Genomic DNA, 5,164 nt, shown 5'->3' on the forward strand with positions numbered 1-5,164 from the left:
CTTGTCTGCCTGAGTTATTTCATAAAGACCATCTTTGAGTTTGGACAGTCTTTTTTCAGTTTGTTCTATCTTCTGCTTAAGCTCTTAGTTGTGTTTTTTATTTCATTGAAACTCCTTTCAATTCCAGGAGTTCTGCTACATTCATTTTTAAGGTATTAATCTCTTTGTAAGTTTCATCCTTCATATCCTGTATATTTTTTTCTCATTTTATTGTGTTGACTTACAGAGTACTCTTTTATCTCATTGAGTTTCCTTAAGATAGTTTCTCAGAATTCCTTTTCAGACATTTCAAGTGTTTCCTGTTCTATACTATCTGATACTTGAGAGTTATTGAATTCCTTTGGTGGTGTTATATTTTCTGATTTTTTTCATATTTCTAATATTTTATGTTGGTTTTTAGTCATCTGGTAGATCAGTTGCTCCTTTTATTACTTTGAATTGGACTGTGAGGAGAAAGACTTTCTTTTTCTAGGCTCATCTAGTGACTCTCCTTATGTCAGTGAAGTCAAATGTATAGTTATTATTAAGGCAGCAAGCCATCCTTGCAACAGTATTAGCTGTGGTAGTGGCTGTTGTTGACCACCTCCACAGAAGCTGTGTGAGGCTTCATGGCAGTGGCATGGTGCACAGTGTCCTGCCTTCTGCAGTGGCCGGGAAGGCCTGGGTGGGTGGCTGGCCTGTTCTCCTGGCTGCCTGGGTGGCTCCTCTGTTGAAGGCCTCACAGCATAAGGTCCTATCTTCTGCACAGGCAGGGCAGGAATCTCTTGATGAAGAAAGTGATTCTGATTTTGTCTTCTGTTTTGCAAGCTTACACCATGTGTCTTCTGATGTTTGCCTTCTACAGGGTAAGGACTTGAAAAAAATCTTATTCGTATTTTTATTGGGATCATATTAAATTTATAAATTAACTTATGAGATTTGATATTCTAATGATGATAAGCTTTTCTTGCCATCAAGAGATATATTTAATTTTTTCATGTATACTTTGTGTCTCTCGGGGGAGTATTTTTTTAAATATATATTTTGAATATTTTCTATTAAGTTTATTCTTATGGTTTTTATATTTTTGTTCCTATTATAAATGGGGTTTCCTTATCTATTGGTTATTGTTTGTATATGTGAATACTATTGATCTTTGCATGATAATTTTATATACTGCTGTTCTGTTGAATTCTTTTACTGTTGAGTTTAGCTAATTATTGATTCTCTACTGTTTTCCAGATGTTGTTATCTTGTCGTTTCTAAATAGAGATATTTTTTATTTTTCCTTTTTCTATTCTTATGTCCCTAATTGCTTTTTCTTATTTAATTGCATAGGCAATAATTCCAGAGTAATGTTAACTTTGATTAGAGATAGTGAGCGTACTTGCCTATTGCTGACTTTGTTGAAAGGCCTTTAGAGTTATTTACTAAATAATTCTTTCCTTCCCTTTGTTTCATATTAAATTATGAAACATAATTTACTAGCACCATACTCAATTACTGGTGACTTATGATATGTTATGACATCTATAACATATGGTAGTGTCCATGTACTTTACCCAGCATTTCAAAATAATTCATTATTTTCCCTTGCTAAATTTTCTAAATTAGTTGATCAATTTTACTATATGTATATTTGTTTGATTGCTTAAAATTTTACTCTGCATTCTCAAGTTTAAAGTCCAAAGGTTTTTTTTGTTTTTTTTTATAAAGATGACCGGTAAGGGGATCTTAACCCTTTACTTGGTGTTGTCAGCACCACGCTCAGCCAGTGAGCAAACCAGCCATCCCTATATGGGATCCGAACCCGGGGCCTTGGTGTTATCAGCACTGCACTCTCCCAAGTGAGTCACAGGCCGGCCCCTAAAGTCCAAAGTTAATCAAAATATTTCCTCTTCAACAATATAAAAGCCTTAGTACACTTTAACTCCAGGCATTTCCTCTTGGCATTTGAGTTACTCATGTCTAGTACTTTAGTTCTGTCATTTCTCAAAAAAAATTTAACCCACAGATTAGACATTATTGTCAAAGAGATATTTTATCTTTATATTTGTAGATGTATTTACTAGTCCTTTACTCACCATTTCTGCTCGGGTAATTTTCCTCTTGGACCATTTCTTCTTTTTTTGTTAATTATACTCTTTACACATTCATCTAATTGACAATTTGTAAGTATTTATTAACATAAACTCTCATTTTTTATAGATAATTTTTCTCAACACATAATTTTAATTGACAGCAATTTTCTTTTGGCAGAATGGGGTATTTGGCTTCTATTATTTCTCTTGGTATGTCTGCTATTAGGTTACTAGTAATTTGGGGGAGGAAAAAATGTGTGTTTCTATTGTTTTCAGTGTCCTGTAGTCTCTCTACAGTATTGGGGTGCATGTCTTTGTCATTATCTTGCTTGTCATTGTGTTCATTCATTCTGCTCGTTTATGTATTTAACCAGTTTTTGGATAATTCTCAGTCATCATCTCTTTGAAAGTTGTCTCTCTTTCAATTTTTTGTATTCCCTGCTTTTGTTTAGGTTTTTGTGAGGCCCTGTCATTCTTACCTCCATGTTTTTAACCCCTTTTATTTTTTTCTCTCTCATTATTTTTCTGTTTCATTTGGAATATTTTCTTTAGCTCTGTGTCACTGCTCACCAAATCTCTCTTTAGCTGTATCTAACATGCTATTTACCTTATTCACTGAGTTTTAAAATTTAGTGACAATATTTTCCTTTTTATAGAAGTGTTCTTCTGGGAATGTTCTTACTCAAATTTGCAGGGTTGTTTTTGATAAGCTTTTGTTCTTTCCTTTTATTTGTTTTTTTTCTTTTCAAAATTTAATACCTTATTTCACTTAAAATTTTATGCTTAAATGTTCTTGACTTGATAAGTTCAATATATAAAATACCTGGTGAGCTAAATCTGTTATTATTACTGATAGTCATTCATGGTGTCTTATTTCCTTGTGATTGTGTATGTGAGCTCTTTATCGAATTTGATCTGACGGCTTAAATAGGGGGTAATTTCCTTCAGAAAACATCAGGTTTGTACCTGCCAACCACTTTAGTCCCTTTTGAGGGCCCCTAAATAAAAGAGAGTTCTTATATTCATTATAGGATTAGATTTTAAATCCTGTGAACATAGCACTAGTTCACTTAAAAACAATTTTTAGCGTGAGGCTTAATTTTTTTTTTTTTTTGAGTTCAGACAGTGTCTTAAAAGTTTAGACTTTTAGCTTATTCAATTTTTAGTTAAATTAATGCATACTCTATCTTGTATGTCTTATCTCTTAAATTTAAGTTTTGAAATATTTCAAATTTAAAGCAAAATGAAGAAAATAAGTAAAGCATATTATATTATTACTGGCACAGATTAACAAGCAATAACACTTAGTTTTATTTGCATTTGGAATGCGGTTGGGCAGGGACTTTGGCATATTTTATCTTGATAAGCAGATAAGAGTGGTAGGAACATTGGCTTCTGATTGTCATATTCTTTTTCACATACTTGAAGAATTCACAAAGTCTTATTTTTTAAAAGCTTTTTGAAAGTAATAAGTTTTCCAAATGCCCCTAAATTCAGCATGTGGGACAAAGGTGTGGGGTTAGTATCAGGGATTTGCCCTTTTTAAAACATTTCACATTTAATACTCCTAACCCCTCTGTGAGCTGAGTACTGTATTCCCATTTTACGGATGTTGCAACTAAGGCAGAGAAGAAATTAAACCAGAAAGCAGAGTCTGAACAGAGTAATTTCTGCCAATGTGGGGTGGAAGAGGCAGGGCTTGGGCTTTGAAAGCCAAATTGAAAACTGAAATTGTGGCTTTTCTCTTAATGGTATCTTTTAGGGAACAAAAGTTCTTAATTGTGTTTATCAACTTTTTCTTTTTTGGATTGTCCTTTTGGTATTATATTTAGGAAGCATTTTCCAAACCCACAGTCACATAGATTTACTTCTGTTTTTTGTTTGTTTTTTTGTTTGTTTTTTAATATGTAGGTCTTCACAAAGTTGCATGTCATCCTTGCACAAGGGCCATACTAATCTTCTCTGTATCATTCCAATTTTAGTATATGTGCAGCAGAAGCAAGCACACTTCTAGTTTTAGTTTTAGGTTTTGCATTTACATGTATTATCCTTTTTTTGCAGTTATTTTCTGTGTGTGGTGCATGGTATGGACTGGTTTATATTTTTGCCTGTGCATATCCAAATTTTCCAGCACTATTTGTAGAAGAGACTGTTCCTTCTTCACCAGATTGCCTTTGCACCTTTGTCAAAAACTGATCGTTGCATTGATCTGTCTCTTGATACCATTATCATACTGTCTTCATTTCTGTTGCTTTGTAATAGATAAGGAAATTGAGTAGCAGCCCTTCAATTTTGCTATTATTTTCCAAAGCTGACATTTCAATTCTAGGTCTTTTGCGTTTTCATATGTTTTTTAGAAACACTTTATTAATTTCTACAAAAGCCAGCAGGAATTTTGGCTGGATAGTGTTAAATCTATAGGTCGATTTTGGGAAAATTTACATCTTTATGATAATAAGTCTTCTGATCTGTAAGCAGCTTAATAGGTATATCTTTCTAGTTAATCAGGTCTTTTTCATTTCTCTTAGTAATTTTTATAGATTTTGGTGTCATCTTTTACATATATTTTATCAGATTTATCTATAAGTGTTTCATACTTTATGATGCTGTTGCAAATCATAATGTTTTATTAATTTAAATTTTTGTTGCTACTACGTTGAAATAAAATTGATTTTTGTATATTGATCTTATATCTTGCAACCTTGCAAGAATCATATGTTACTTATTGTAGTTTTTTTTAGTAGATTCCATGAGATCATGTTGTCTGTAAATAAAAAATATTTTTATTTCTTCCTTTTCTATTTACCTATTTTTAATTTCTTTTATTTGCCTGAATGCATGGGCTAGAACCTCCACTTCAATACTGAATAGAGATGGTTCCTTGCTTTGTTTGTAGTCTTAGCAGAAAAGTGTTCAGTCTTTCATCAATGAATATGATTTTAACAGCATGTCTTCATAGGTGACCATTATCTGGTGTCAGAAGTTTTCTCCTATTCCTAGTTTTTGAGAGATATTTTAAATCAGGAAAACATGATATATTTTATCAAATGCATCTTCTGCATCTATTGAGATGATCATATGATTTTTAAATTTTTAGTCTGTTC

The 5,164-nt window shown here is 32.4% G+C and overlaps 1 non-coding gene across 1 annotated transcript; it reads right to left on the reverse strand.

Annotated features, from left to right (window-relative positions):
- Nucleotides 1-3,959: 3,959 nt before the first annotated feature.
- Nucleotides 3,960-4,066, reverse strand: LOC134391492 (U6 spliceosomal RNA). The gene has a single exon (XR_010025007.1). It is a non-coding gene; the product is annotated as a U6 spliceosomal RNA (small nuclear RNA).
- Between the last annotated feature and the right edge of the window lie 1,098 nt (nucleotides 4,067-5,164).

Source organism: Cynocephalus volans, chromosome 11 (assembly GCF_027409185.1).
Source record: "Cynocephalus volans isolate mCynVol1 chromosome 11, mCynVol1.pri, whole genome shotgun sequence".
Taxonomy (NCBI): Eukaryota; Metazoa; Chordata; class Mammalia; order Dermoptera; family Cynocephalidae; genus Cynocephalus; species Cynocephalus volans.